Here is a 15,976-nt window from a genome sequence, read left to right as displayed (position 1 = left end):
GAAACCACCATCTCCTCGTTTTCACAATTTGTTATAGTAGGCTCTGGTTTACTCATGACACCAAGTCTGATGACTTTCCTTTCCAGCATCACTTCATTGAATCCATGACAACCAAAGCATGCACTTTATGGTTCTCAAAGCTTGATGTTTTAGACCCCACACTGATCCTGGACCACCAGCCAGGTCAAATTATACTATTACACTTGCAGAACATAGGCAATCATGTGTCAGTAATCATAATATCACAGTGCTTAATACAAGATCTGAACTGTTTTCACTGAGCATGGAACATCAAGAGTCTCTTCTGCCTCATGCCTTATGGTTTTCTTATGCTTGTACCTTATAAACAGCATAGAAAGTTACATGAATGGAACGCTATATAATTTTACACCCAATTTCAACCACTGGATGGCGATGTCCAGCTTTGGGAATGTATTCTGAAAACTGACACTCCTCCTGGTGCGTAATTATTCATTGATAACATCTAATTTCTTTTAAAAGTTGTTAAATGAATCATTGATGTACCAGAATGTACTGCAAAGTATTCATTTATACTAAAAAACTATAAAACCTAAAAATACAATTTAATATAAAATTATGAAGAGCAAATCGTGCTGTACCAAAAATATGTCATTTATGCTGTGCTGTGAATATGAACAGCATATGCTTGTAGGCCAAAAGCATTACATAGTTCTGTCTTGGTGTTAGATTATCAGGCGTTCGTCAATGGTTATGGAAGGTATATAATGAGCATTCAACTTTTGTGTAATAGGAATCTAGTGTTGTAAATTTGGCGAGAACAGCGGCGGGGGCAGAGGGGGAAATGCTAAAGTACTGAGGAGCTCATTGATGGTTTGCAACCCGAAAAGTATCCCGGCCGCTAACTCGCGCCTCGTCTGCAGCCAGCCAGGCCTCCGCGCGCCCGGCCACGCCCTCGACGAGTGACGTCACCAGGAGTAAGTTACATTTCCAAAGTAGCTATGCGAAACTGCTAGACTTGACGCGGTCGTATATACATACAAAATCATATAAATGTATAACTTTAAATAAAAAAAGAAACTTCGGCGATATTAATTGTCTGAGATACTACTGCAAGAAAGAAGGAGGCTAGTCATACAGAGTAAGTTATTTTAAAACATCTGCATATCTTATTCCCATAGAAGCGGCTGGGTTTGTTAGCTTGTCGATGTAGCTTGAGTTTTTTTATGTTAAAATACACATTTTATCCGGATTGCTGTGATGCTAACTGTTTGCGCAAGAAAAACATTTGCGTCGTGTATTAAGTTCAGAATCCAACAGGTTTTTCTTAGCACGCCGTTCTGGCTGTGATACCGCCGTCGCCGCGTACGGGGGGAGCAAGATGTGTGTTTTTAAGCACGGTCTGTTTTATGGCTGTGCCCGCTTTTTAAGTCGCATCTATCGGCGCGCTTGGGTCGCGGCGTTTCCCTGCAGCTCTCTTGCCCGGCAGACGCCCACGGATCCGAGCAGCTCCAAGACGGCACTCACTGCCGCTCTGCTCCCTTATGCACACGGCGATTTCCACCTCTTGGTTAAGGGAGGACAAAAAATCGCTGTGGCTTACAGAGGTTTTTACGCCGCTTAAAGTGAAAGTGAAACATTTCCAACAGAATGGTGTTAATGACTGGTAATGGCCGCTTTAAAATGAAGTTGTACATTGCATGCCGTTATAACTGATGCAGGAAAAAGTGCGTTAATAAAATGTTGCACAGAATGGGAGTCGGAAATGAGAACCTGTGAACATGCACCGTGCCCCGGCGACCTGGGTTGCGGGGCCGGGATTCCGACTCGATCCTTCTCCAGTTGCCAGTGAAAAGCAGCTGTCGCAAATAACAGCAGATGCTCTTCGCATGTTCAAAACCCTCGCAGCATCCCCTAGTTTGCCGTTTAAGTCGCATTAATTCCGCAGTCTGCGCTGCGTTACTCGCGTGGGCCGAAATGCGCGCACCCGACGTGTTTGTTCCCCCGACGAAGTTTGCCCGAGATGTTTGCTCAGATCCAGCATTTGGGTTAGCGTCAGGGCAGAATTCAAGACCTGACATTTGCTCATTGGCCACAGTGAATAACTGGCACATGTTGTTGACATCTGTGTTTGTATTATAAGCTCAGCAGTGCTGCAGGAGCAGCTTCGGTTGTAACAAATGGATTGGACCCGAATTATCTGCCTTGTTCTGGTTTATACAGAGCTTATGGGAGTGTTTAACAACATTACACATTGGCGTCACACCATTCTGTTATTTAAGGTATGCTGCTGTTAGACTTACTCAACTGGGGTGGCGTGCATAAAATGTCATAAAATATACGTAAAAGGAAGTACTTTGGAGTTTATAAATGGGTCAGAGCAGGTTAACTGTATTTCTCAGAAAACCATAGCGTTATTAAAGGTCACGCTGTTACATACCAACCAAGGAACGACTCGGTGGAGAGCCATGTCATCAGAGAAGGTAGTGTTTCAGCCAAAAGTCTGACGGTTTCACGAAGAAGGAGCAGATTCTGTTTTGACAGTCGTGGGCTGTGTGTGGCATAGTGTTGAAGCTGGCAGAGGAAGGAATTCTGGGTAGCTACGAGCACGGCAGTGTGCACTGTGCACTACTGGGAAGTAGCCTAAGCGTGCGAGACAGGGGATTTTGAGAAGATAAGGCGTCCCAGAGAAAACTGGGTTTGTTTGCTGCGTAGTTGGGAGGGACAGAAGGAGCAGGAGGACAAGTTAAAGAGCAGTGATCAAAACAACACGGGTGTCAGAGTGGGAAGGCTGCCACGGATGGAATGACCGTAATCAATACGAGAGATGACGTTCAGAAAGCTGGCCGGCCACCGGCCGGGAAAGTGGGTTTGCTTCACCACAGGATTCCGGCTGTTTCCTCCTTATCCCCCAAGCTGCAGATGTCTTATTCAGTTAAATCAAAAAGCGTATATAAGTATTTTTTTTTTCACTGTAGGTAACAAACCGGAAGGTGGATAAAAATTTGATTGTAGGTCACGGCACCATTGACTCCTGTGCCATAATTTCTGTTGCTTTATAATTTATCATTTTTCTCTGTAAATCAAAACATGCTGCAGTTTATGGGGGGTGGGAGAATGTGATGGTAACTTTCTGGTGCCCAATACCCAGGTTAATTTGGCTGCCCCCCCCCCCCCTCCCAATTTTTCAGAAGACACCTATTGTGAAAACCATGCCAAGCTCTCACACAACACCTGCAGAGTCGTCAGAACCGCATGTAGCTTCCTGTGTGTTATGGGGTACAGAGTAACTGTCTATGAAGCCTCATATCCATGTTGCTTGGTGTATGGCTTGTTGAATGTAAAGTGCTTGTAAGTGACACTCATGCAAGCTTCTGTTTCGTGGACTTGCGTGTTTAAACTTATTTCGGCAATGCCTTAACACCCAAGGCCAGTGCAGTGTGCATTAATGAATGTCATGGGGTGGCATTTCATTGTAATGGAAATACAAGCTCCTCTGTTGTAACCTCGACAACATCCTGTGGGCCTTCAGAAACCTGCTGCAGAATTCAGCAGACTAAATCGTTTGAGTTACCGAGCAGCCTCTGGGGTTTTACATCTAAAAGCCGAGGTTCTGAAGCTTTCCTGTTGAGATCAGGTTTTAGTTTGTATGTGGTGGCGTCGCTTTGGCGATATCCTGTGTCAGTTTGCTGTTTACTGTGTATTGTGCAGATTCGGTGAGATGTAAACAGCAGAATGTCAGAGAATGATGGATTTCACAAACGTTACATCACACTCAGTATGCATGATTTCAAATTATGCAAGTGTTCCTTGTTCCCTTCCCCTCAAATATCAAAAGATGCATAAGGTTTGATTGTTTTTTTTTCTTTTTTTCTTTTTTTTAAGGTTGAAGTTGACCACAGACAAAATTTTGAAAGTAGCCTGTTGCGTCTGTTGTGTCTGTTCTGCTTTCTGTATGCTCGCAAGCTGCCGCAAGTTAGCATCTGGAAGAGCTGAGGTGCTCTCTGCACGCTCACCGGCACTCCAGTGCCTCTGAGCTCCCCATTTTCACTGTTTAAATGGCATGCATGCCCGGCATTAAAGGAGGAGGAAGACGCAGGCGTCATGGCATTTTTACGGTTTCCAGCAGTTGCGTGTCAGACTTTCGCTTTTTCTTCTCCTTTTTATCTCCGCTGAAAAGGTCGCCAGAATGTATTATGTGACCCAATTACTGGATTTGACTTCATTGCATTTTTTTGTCTGTTTATCTCTAACTGTTCAGTCATTTAAAAAAAATTGATTTTATTTTGACCGAAGAGGCAAAGGGTCATAGGTCCCAGATGACTTGTACTGTGAATAAAGTTGCTCACTGGCCAGTTTTCTCACGCTACTGTAATCCTCCTGTATCTTGTGGAAGCCCTGATTTGACGATGGGTAAGATTCGGGATATTCTGTTCCCCCACGGTTTACATGCAGTACATTTTGCAAGCTTTGTGTCATCTTCTCACCCAGTGAAGAACTTGCATGCTAACTACATGTTAATGTGTGGCTGTGAGTGTAGTGCATGTGCAAAGCAGACCAGTTCGGAATCGATAAAACGTGAAACTGATCGGCCGGTCTGCGGTCCAGGCCGAACGCACTGAAAATTGGTCAATTCCAGTCTGAGGCCTATCAATCGCTGCATTTCTAATTGCTATCATTCTTGGAAGAACCTTTTTGATTTTTTATTTTATTTAATTTTCTCTTGCAGTTATTCAGTTTCGCCCCCCCCACCCATCTTTTGTCTTTAGGCTGTGGAATAGTATGATGGTTTGTAGACTAGACCTCTTCTCACACTAAGCGCAGCATGTTGTGACCTTCCTCGCTGTCTGAGGTGCCGCTGCGTTTGCCCTGATCTTTGCCCACCTGCCGTGCTTCTGAAAGGCATCGCCTCCTTCGTTCAGTGATCGGTCTCAAAAGAAAAATGGTATCGGTCACCTGTTTTGGTCCGTTTGCAGAGTGTGTGTGGCTCTGGGTCATCATGTCCCCTGACATTTCTGGAAGGTGCCATCACACCCAATCATTGTATCCAAGTTAAATGTCCTTGTGTTTTTATTTCATATCCAGCTGCCTTTTTCTTATGTGTGGGAAGTATAAGGAAAATTCAAGCACTCCTACCCCTCCCTGCCTATGTGGCTGGTAGACTGATTGAACGAGGCATGGCCACATGGGTTTGTAAAAGAAGCTAAGCTCAGAGAACTGGTAGCTATATATATATTTTCGGGTTTCCCCGGGGAGGTCTAATGTTTGCTCTGTAACGTCGTTGAGTAAAGCAGTAACCGTAGGTGGCGTCTTCGGTAGCAGGAGGGCGAGTCACCAGCAGCTTCCTCACTGCACTAGGCCATGATGATAGATGCATGTTTATGAAAGCCTGCTGGCACCTAATGTAACTCACTCGCCGTGATTAATGGGTGATGCTAAAGGAACCAAATGGTGGCGCTTCTGTGCGATTTTGCACCGACTGTGTTGGTTAACAGGGTACCGTGCTTCTGCTTAGCCTCCCGTTTTTCCAGTGCTTCCCTGTAGTACAGCTGGATATTTCACTGGACTGGTTAATGTCAGAAATGGTGGTGACAGAATGATGCCCTAAAGGCAGTATGTGTTGTGAATCGGAGCCCATGGCCTGCTGATCCTCTCTGAGCTCGGGGTTCCTTATGGTTCCTGCGCCCGCTGCATTCTGGGAAGCTACTTGTTATTAGACAGACGCTCGCTGGCCATCCTTCAAAGATCTGTTGCGCTTCTTGTACCTGGCTGCGTGAAAGGGCTCCCTGTGCGTCCCAAGCAGCCAATCATCAGACCAGCAGGGGTGCTGGTAGGAGGAGGAGAGGAGGAAACGGCAGGTTCTGGTCAGCTGCATAGATAAACTCGGCTTCCTTTCATTTGCATTTGACGAGGACTTGGAGAGATGAGAAAGGAAGTGACCTCGTCTCATTTGTCTTTCTGATGTACATCCTTGCCGTTGGATTTGCCAAGATTGAAGCGTAGTAATCACATTTTTTAAACAGATTTTTCTTTCAGTGGGAAGGTCTGATTTACATATAGGGTAATTTGACTAACGGAAATGTTACGCTATTACACGCCATCTTGGAGGCGGAGAACCCAGAGTATTAGTTATAACATTTTTTTATTTCTTCATCCATCTGTTTTCTTCGACGCTCCCTCCATATGTCCCTCCATTTATTCTCTCAATTCTTTATCAAGGGTTTGTGGTCAGTTAAATATTGCTGTTCAAGAAAATGGAACAAGGGTCAGAATGGTGATGGTTTGTAGTGGTTAAGGATTTGTGGCTGTCGGGTTGTTGTCGGTTTTTGTCTGAGGAGGTTGTGCAGCTTTGTCCGCTGAAATTCAGCCCTGCAAAGTAGACACGCCTGTAAAACCTCTGACTGTTGTCGGCTGAGCTATAAAACACTACTTGTGATTTAACTGTGGGCCATGTGATCATCTGTCCTTTTGATCGGAAGCACAAGGCAAAAAAGGAAAAATGTTCTCACCGTGGTGGATGTACTGGATAATCAAGTGTGTAACTTCTGAAGGGATCCGAGAAAAGCATTTTTCTGAAAGGATAATGTTATGTTTTAATGGGAATGGCTATCTGACTGTTGGTCCAATTGTGCCGGTTAACATTTGAGACGGGCATTAGTTCACACGGTTCTCCTACTATGTCCCCCCTGCCCCCTGCTCCCCCAGCCCCCCCGTCTTTGGCAAGCTGTCATCTCTCAATGCGTCATGTAAATATTGCCTTAGTGATGTAAGAGTGTAAATTATGCGAGAGATGCAGCAAGAGAGAGCCGGCTCCCACCTAACCCGCCAAAAGTACAGCACTGCCGCACAGGCGTTTCAAGCCAGGGGTAGGGGCTGATTGCGTAACACGAGTGGTGAATTTATCTTGTCTTTCTGGGGAAAAAAAATGCTTGGTTCTCTTGTAGCAGCCTCCTGTTGTATCGGATTCATGCAAAGGCACACTGCACCCCAATGCCTGGCTGTTTTTGGTAAGTGGTGACAGGTTTCCCTCTCCTCTTGGGGGACCTGTTCTGGGGAAGACCAGCCATGGAAACTAGGGTGATGCCCCCCCCCCTATTCTTAATCTGTCAAGTGGATAATTCTGTCTGAAATGAAAGGAGAACCCTGTGCAATGTGTGGTACAGGGTTGGCGTCATGTGGGGGCATTTGAGACATTGTCTATTGTATTTGTTTTTATTTTTTAATAATGGTGTTCATCCTAAAACAAGCTGATTGCCATTTTCTCCCTGGGGAGTGACTACAGATTATCTGCATAGGCAACGCCCCCCAACCACCCCCCATCAACCACTTTTTCCCTCGCCTAGGTCTGGGCGGTAAATTTAGAATTTTTTAGGTATATCAATATACAGACACTTCTTACTTAACGACCTACCTATGTGACGGCCACTCGGACATGAGACCAGTCGCTGTCGTACGCTGCATGAGAATGTTGGTTGTGGAAATGACAATGTGGCGTCTCAGCATCAGGCATCTCCTCTCGCATCACTCCTTCTCAGTCTCGTTCCTGCGGCTGCTCAGTATTCACCAAACTAGCGGTCGCAATCTCCAAGGCTACATGTTTTGCCTATAGATATGCATCGTTGGAGATTCAGCCTGCATAAGCGGTGAGGCGGCAAGTGCAGACGCAGAAGCAGCGGAAGCATTTGTTGACCAATCTGATGAAATCACTGACTTATGCAAATTAAAGCAAAAATTTCAAGCTGAAATTTCCTGTAGACCTTTTCTTTATTCGGAATAAAGAATACAATTACCTGTATTTACAGGAAATCAAGTAATGTATAATAGAGCTGAATTCCCCTATTCTGTTTCTCACAGTATATATAGTATATGATTGTTTTTGACATGTCTCATGCGGCTTCTGTGTCACTTTTCTGCTTAAAAATATCAAAGTAGCGTTTGGTCCTTATCGCCCTCCCATGGAAATCTTGAGTAGGTCCATCAGATTTGTTCTGGCATTGGCACTTGTTCAGTGCTTAGCCAGGAGTCAGGGCTCTTGGGGAGAGTGGGCAGCCCAATGTTAGTGGGCACTCCCGGAAATCACCAGTCTACTGATGACCACCAGAATTAGGGAACCATAGCATTTAGCCTGACTGACTGCTGGACCTGTGATTCTTTCCTGCACCAGTTGATCTGGGATGAATGGTGAACAGAACCAGTGACTAGGCGATGGATTACAGTGATGAGAATCGGCATTTGTGAGGGATTACGTAGGATAGGAGAAAACAAAACTCGATTTAACGAGCAAAGAACAAGTGAATTGAATGTTGTATGCTCATCAGCTTACACTGTGCAAGAGATTGCATTGAAACTGACCTCCTTACCCTAGCCCTGAAGGAAGAGTACTCTCCAAGTTGTGCCATGAATCTGCTGTTGGCTGGCATAATGCTTACAGCGCCAGTATTGCACTCAGAGCTTTCCTGGGCAGCCAACGCTTGGCCGGCTTGCTGGTCAAATGTTGGATAAGGAGAGGAGGACTTCATGGTATCCGAAGAATGCTGGGTGACACACTCAGGAACTCACAGCTTGCTTAGGAAGTTCTAGAAATGTCACTCACAGAAATAGTCTACGAAAACGATACGGTAATTTGTTCCCGAGACGGATTGCTCCTCGTCCTCCTGCCAGCGTTTTGGGCGGCGGGGTCACTCATGGGTAGCAGACGTGATCATCCGCCATGCACCCTAAAGCCATGCTCGGAGATTTTCCATTTTCGCAAGCAGGGTGTGGTGGTTCTTGGGACACCCGCTCGGGTTTCTAAGACGGGGCAGTTTGAGAATTTTTCCTCGCCACACCTCGAATTTTGTGTGGGTACGAGACGTGTGACTTGTGAAGATGGGCGCCACTGCTAGGTGTACTTAATTACCCACGATACCCTGGCAGCTTAGCCCCAGGCATTGGCGCCACTTGTTAATGAACTGTAATCTTTAATCTTTTAATTCAAGTTTATATCACACATCTGTGCGTTCGCCATCTTCTGCCAAGAAGCGTGTTGCGGCTGTTCCCTCTTGAGTCGTCGAGTATGTATGTGTGGACGAGGCGAGGAGACAAAGACTCGTCCCATACTGCCAAAAAAGCTCTTCTGGACTTTAATTTCCGCTCCTAAAAGTTTCTGTTTCTGTTATCAGTTTTTTTTGTTGCCTGCCCACCCTTCTTTGTTCTCTGAAACAAAGCACAGTCTAAGTTTAAAAAAAACAGAGAGAGAGAGAGACGGACACTTCTGTATAATTTGTTCTGTTTGTTATGGTGATAAACCGTTCTCATATTACATCTGGACAAATCACCAGAGGGTGGGTGGAGGTGTCATGTGGGTTTATGTCGTGGCATTGTGTCGGCCCATTGTGGGTCTTGCCCTTGCGAACAGTAACTGCGTGAAGAGCCGTGGCTGTCAATGTCGCTGTGTTTTGCGTAAGTATTCCCGGAGTATTCCGCGACGCCTTCCCTGAACTCTTCTTGTCCGTTCCAATTTATTACAGACTGTGCGCGTCAAAGTGACTCAGAGCCCACAACGTAGTTACGACCAGGCTCTTGTCAAATGCACCAAATGTTGTCGGAGTGATTAAATGCTGGGACATTTGTGTATTATCTCTGTTTAACTGATGTGGAGGCAAGGGGATGGTGCGTACATTGCCAAGCTCTGGGCCTACCGAGGTGTTAATCACTGTTTTTCAGAAAAAAAACGGGGGGCAAAAGAAGTAAGCAAAACATTTTTGATGATTATGCGACTTTTGTGGTTTTTAGCATTCCACTTTTAAGCAGACTCTTTGTCATACAAAGAAAAACCTACTTATAAAACAGTACTGCATCACCACTCCCAGCACACGACTCCTCACAGACTAGTCGTGGCTGCCTATTACTGGGTTGTGCGCAGTAAATTTGGCAGAGCAAGAGAGAAATTCTCAGTAGAGCACGCCAGTAGCCCCCCACCCAGTATGACCTCTCCCCAGCTCAGACTTTAGATAGTTCTACCTTAAGACAAATCCAAGCAATTCTTGTGTTGACTAGTTAATATGAGACCGAGGGATGTTCCACATAGATGGATTTTCTGCTTAGCCGGATAATTTGTTATATTTGAACTAGTCTGGGCTAAATGGACTTTATCTGTGTTCGCTTACATTTAGCCAAGACTACCGTAAATTTGACAAGTTTTTTGGCTACACAAGAAATCTTGCTTCGTGGCATCCCCCACACTTCATTTGACCAGTCTCTGGCCTTGTACAATAGTGACAATTTAATTGTCATCATGCTGTGTTTTGAGTTCCTCTTCTGATTCAAGGAGGATGTGATTCATGTTTGAGAACATTGCATCCCTGTTTATGAATTGTCTGTGTGATCCCATAACCAGTGTTCCAAGCGACCTCTCCTACATTATTCACCTTATTTTCTTTGCTTAGTGTGGGGAAGCCCAATTCTGAATTAATAGAATTCTAGGATGTGATAAGCATATTGGACTGATTTGTTTAAGTTTTTGGTTATATTATTCTAACATAACCCTTCTTGCATAGCAGTTTTTTGTGTTTATAAAGCGGATAAAGAGCTAGTCTCATGTACATTATCTCCTGATTTCTGAAGATGACAGTTTGATACCCAGACACTGAACCTAACAAAGCAATAGTGGAAAAACTGAATTAGAGGAGGAGTGTTTGAGTGGTTAAATGATTTCTGTCAGCTGTGGTGGGTAAAACCCAGACACATAGGTCCTGTTGACAGTGTGTCTGAATTCAGCCTATGATCTAAGTTCTGTGTCCTACAGTGTGACTTGACTGAATTTTAACTCCTTGTTTATCGTGTGTGAAAGACTGCAAGGATATCAGATGTTGTTCCTGCTGATATGGATACAGAGTCAACTACGTCTGCACATTCTGTGTCATGATCCATGGTGTTTAGGGAGACCACTCTCAGAAAGTGTTTGCCGAAGGACGACCGGTCACTCGGAGTACCTTACCCATAAGAGCTTGGAGTTTGTTCATTCTAATCTCAGTTTACACCTCGTACCTTAGATCCTAACTCTACCTGATGTGAAGTTGGACTTGTAGCCCCCTAGTCTTTTAATTTAGCCCCTCGGTCACCCAGAAGTACACAAAGGGCATTTGGCAGACTTGCTAGGCATGTGCATAGGATCATGCGCTCAGCAGCAGGTGGGGTGGCTGATCGCTAAGGAGATGTGGACCTTTCCGATTAAGCTGTTCAGGCAAGTTTTAATTACAGACAGGGTGTTGCCCTGCTACACACCTTGATAGCAGTGCAGTTATTAGTACGTGTGTGTGTGAGAGAATGTTGAGAGCTACAGCCAAGAAATTATGCCGGGTAAATGACACAGCTTGGTAAGGGGGATCGCATTACGCAAGGCCCACAGAAGACACTGAAACATCCACTGTCATCACTCCCCGTGTAAGATTTCAGTGTCCTCCAGGATCCTAAGTGATGGGTTGGAGTGGAGCGTGGTTGGATTCCCTGGCCTTATGCCCTCGCTGAAGGTCCCCCCCCAAAGCAGACAACACAGTTCCCCATGTCCTTGGGCTACGGCCTTATGGCGTGACCTTTTACCCCAGGTGACTGGGCTTTCCGAACCTGGCAGGCAGATGGCACACGACACCGTTGCCTGGAACATGCCTTTGAGCACCTTGCATCATCAAAGCTTCCAGAAAAAAAGCACGAGTACCTGGCAAACCTGGACATGCATGTGCAACCGCACCTGTTCCTTTCCTTTTCATCGGCACGCCGAATGGGGATTGCGAGAGCATCTTCACCTTCCATCGCGTTTCTGTCATGTTGGGAAAAATGAGCACCCACGACGACACCTGCTGTTGCCACGACGAAGCCAATTTTGCCTCGGAACCTGAATGGCACCAAAGCAAGAGGCAGGATTTCGCCCGGGGAGATGGAGCAAAGTGGGCTGAAGTCGTAATGGGTGAACCAGAGGAAAGGCAAGGTGGTGGTCTAATTGGGCTGCCCCTGGTGTGTAGATGTAGATGGCCACCAAAAGCCCCTGCAACATGTCCGCCATCCTCAGCTCTCATCACGCCACCTGCATTCAATTCAGTTTTATTTATGTAGCGCATTTTCACAACAATGCCTTGCCTCAAAGCGTTTTACATTACACCTGCCCAAAGCCCCCATTGAGCAAGCCAGAGGTGACTGGCAATGGAAAACACTCTAGAAGGAAAAAAACCCAAAGACTCAAAGGGGGAGCCCATCCTCCAGGGTCCAGCAGAGGAAGTCAAACGAGCAAGTTGGCGAAGTCTCAATTCACACTCTCCAAATGTTAAGTTTTGAGTCTCAGTGCGGAGGGCAGGTAGGTAACGGCATGGAGGTGCTGGTGCTGCTTCTGATGGCACAGTGGTAGCTTTTGCATTTGCGTCACTCCTTGATACAGCCGTGACAGTGAGCCCACGTGCAAATACCAAATACCAGACATTCTCCGCTGTGATTCAACAGGCAGATGATGCTTTTAATTTATGAGGTGTATCTCTCCCTCTATTGCTTTTTTTCCTCTGAATTTCTATGAAATGCTGTCATTGGACTGCGGGGGACTTTGCCAACAAAACGAACCTAATCATAGTTTCTGTTGCATATTCGTTTGCAGCATTCGAACACTGTCCTTGCATCATTTGCGTCATCCTTGCCTCGGGCTCTTGTGGGCTGTATGAAAATGTCGAAGCCGTAACTCTTGAGTAACGTCGGCGGTAGCGTCCTTGCTGTAGAAGTGGGCGTTCGAAATTGGTCATTGAGTTTCTAAGATGGGAATAAAAACCATTCGTTTGGACATTTGTCTGTTCCTGGGGGTTGGCTGGCTTTTGCATTGGGTGGGGTGGTCGCGGTCCTCCCTCTGCTCGCCGTCTTTGACCTTCTGGAGGTTTCCGTGATGACCAGGGCCACGCGGCCTTTTCAGAAGCATGCTGGCCAGCCCTGCTGACCAGGTGCCCGACTCGCGCGCCTGTTATTACCGAGGAGGCAGAAGAGGGTCTCGCGGAGCCGCAGGAAATGGAATAAACGATACTCGGTAATGGGCTTTGTGCTGCTGTCGCCACGGTGACGGCGGGGTTCCGTACTAACGAGGTGCCTTTTGGCTCAGGAGGCTTTAATTAAAGAAGGCGACTGCTGTCCGTTCTGTGAGCTCAAAGTAGAAAAACAGGACAGGCACAACACGGGTCCAGTCACACATACACACCCCAGGGTGCGTAAAGCATTTTCTTGCTTGTGGTAGCATGGGGCATTTGGCTGCATGCTAGAGCGTCCTACCTGACTTCTGGTTTGAGCAAAGTCCTCTGACTCTCAGCCTGTGAAGATCGTTGATGATGGTCAGAAATTGTCTTTGATTAGTACAGAGAGACCTCCACAGTTATCGGCCCCCTTGTAAAGATTTGTAAAAGGGTGAGAAAAAAATCCACCTTTTGGCGAAGCAGCTTCACGTTACACTGAGAAATTGAGAAAAAATCCAACCTTTCCTTAAATTTATTGTAAGAAAAATCCATCAAGAAATAATTATCTTTAACATGTATCATGTCTTGCATCTGTTTTAAGTGAAGTTATTTAGTCTGTCTGGTGTCAAACCTGATGTGTTTTAAGTTGTATGCCATATAATCCTGTGTGGACTGCATGTCTTGCTGTCAATTTTGACTTTATATACACACAGAACCATGACACCCTTAACAAGGGCCCTGAAAACACACCTGGGGGGTCTTCTGAGGGGTCATAGTCATTTTCATAAACGGCGCCTGCAGGAAAATGTGACTTGGGAGGCCATCGGGGGGGCAGTTATATTTACGGGGGTGGCTGCGCCTGTCTCTTCTATGGTCCCATTAAAAAAAATAAATCCCATTTCATTTTTATTTTAATGTGGAGTGGCAACAAGGGTGGCTGCATATTCCCTGGAGGTGGCCATGGCCCGAGACGTACCCCCCCCCCCCCCACCCATCCTATCGATCTCCCCCTTGCCCTTTACGTATTTGTGATGAGTGTGGTCCCCCCTTGTCAGTGAACGAGCATATGTATTATTCCATATGATTCCACATCTCCCGGTTTCGATGCTGGCACAGTGGGCTGCGAAAAGCCTTTCGCGGTAACGGTATTGGTGGACCTCATGTCCGCTTAAGGCTTTGCTTCGTGTGGATCGCCGCCCTGCGCGATACAGAGAGCAGGAGAGAACTGTAAACGCGTGACCGTGTGGAGACAAGAATGACAAGCTGTTGTGTAAATAAGATAAATAGCATAAGGCTGTTTAGTTCCTTTAATAATAGGACAATGTATAGACCTGTTGTATGGGAAACTTCTGTTGTGATCTGGCGCTATATAGAAAATAAAATTAAATAAATTTAACTTGACCTTCAAGGGGGGGTGGCAGGTGCCGTTGGGGAGCGCCCCTCTAATATAATGGTAGGGGAAACACTGCCGTCTGACTTTTTGTGTTGATATACAATATAGGAAGAACTTTGTGTGTTCAGGCGGGCAGTGATGCTGCCTTCGCCTGATTGGCTGGCCTGTGTCCCTGAAACTCTAGTCACACAGTCAAGCAGGAGCCAGATTTACACCCCCCCCCCCCCCAGTCAAGTAGCAAGGGTCACGGGGGTCGAGAGGATGCCAGAGCTGTGCTGAAATGGGGTCGCGATGTGGGTCATGCCCAGAAATCAGGGGAGAAACAGATTTTGGTGTGATGAAACGAATGTCCTGGTTCGATAAACTTCACTCCCCACACACACCAGGAGTTTGAGATTACCAAAGTTATCTTGTGGTTAAAAGCACCATCCTGTGAAGTGGTTACTTCAGCTGAGGTGGTGCCATGTGCCTTGATCGTTCTGTAGATAATTGGCATGGGGGCAGGTGGAGACACAGGGATGGACGGGTGCAGGGAATGCGGCGGTCGCATCTCTTCTGAATTAAACATCAACACTGACCTTGTTTAGGGGGTAACTCAGCTGCTGGTCCTGCGAAGGCCCTGCCTCCGCTGTGCACTACTGACAATCGAGCGCCGCACGTTGTTTTTTTAAATACTGACATCTCAGGGGGTTTCATTCCTGTTTTTGAGTTCATGTGGAATCAGGTTTGAAGTGTGTTGTTGGTGTATACATGCATGCAGCTGAGCAATTTGAATAAATAAAGTTTATTCCGCAGCATGTCTGCATGCAGCGCCCAGACAGCAAAGTGCACAAGGCCACTGGCACGCAAACACGTACACTGTTGACAGTAGAGAGATGCCAATTAGCTTAACTCTTGCTGCGGTTTTGTATAAGCTGCAGGTCCCCCCAATCGATGGACTGTAGTAATTATTTTTTCCTTTCTGTCCTCGGGATTGAGGATGGTGACACACACACACCCCGGTGCTTCTGTACATTATAAGCATGGAATTAAATTTTCCTTTTCAAAGCATCTTGTTTCTGGGGTCAGTGAGGATGTTAAATGCCATTTACTGGCAGAAATAGATGTGCGTTTCCTGCAGTTCTCAATTCGAAAACACACCCAAGAGTGTTGGGGGGGGGGTGAGTGTCGGTCATGTTGAGGCGTTCAGCCGTTCTGTCGCATGCCCAGAGACTCCCCGCCTAGGTTCATGCTGGACGTCCAGTTTAGTGACGCATGTGTTAATGTGTCACCCCGCTTGCATCCGACGTTCGTGACAGCGTGTGATCACTGTGGGCTGAAGGTGTGGGTTTTTGACACCTGTGTATATGAACCCACCCCTCTTTCATACACCTCTGTGTCTCGTTAGTGGCGTACATGGTCATCTGGGCACAGTGCCGTGAGTGAGCTTTACCCCATGATGTAATTTTGCAGGCATTCTGGTCATTGGGTTAAGCTTTAGGCTCAGTGGCTCCCCATTCCAGGGATTACCATACGAGGACGTGTGTAAAAAGGGCCTTAAAAAGAGGTCTGCTGGTCACAGCCCTGATGCAGAGCTCCCTGTGGAGGGTAACTCAAAATGGTGGCTACGTTGGCTTGGTTGGTGCGAAAGGATTCTAAGCAGGACACC

At 46.3% G+C, this 15,976-nt stretch overlaps 1 protein-coding gene across 3 annotated transcripts in view; it reads left to right on the top strand.

Moving 5' to 3' along the window:
* The first annotated feature begins 939 nt into the window (after window positions 1-939).
* LOC125748234 (neurocalcin-delta) overlaps window positions 940-15,976 on the top strand; it is a 43,711-nt gene continuing 28,674 nt past the window's right edge. For all 3 annotated transcript variants that reach the window (XM_049024145.1, XM_049024144.1, XM_049024146.1), the window contains exon 1: window positions 940-1,120. The gene's annotated coding sequence lies outside the window, so the exon portion shown is untranslated. The remainder of the gene's footprint in view (window positions 1,121-15,976) is intronic.

Source organism: Brienomyrus brachyistius, chromosome 9, assembly GCF_023856365.1.
Source record: "Brienomyrus brachyistius isolate T26 chromosome 9, BBRACH_0.4, whole genome shotgun sequence".
Taxonomy (NCBI): Eukaryota; Metazoa; Chordata; class Actinopteri; order Osteoglossiformes; family Mormyridae; genus Brienomyrus; species Brienomyrus brachyistius.
This window is presented reverse-complemented; position numbering and strand designations above follow the sequence as displayed.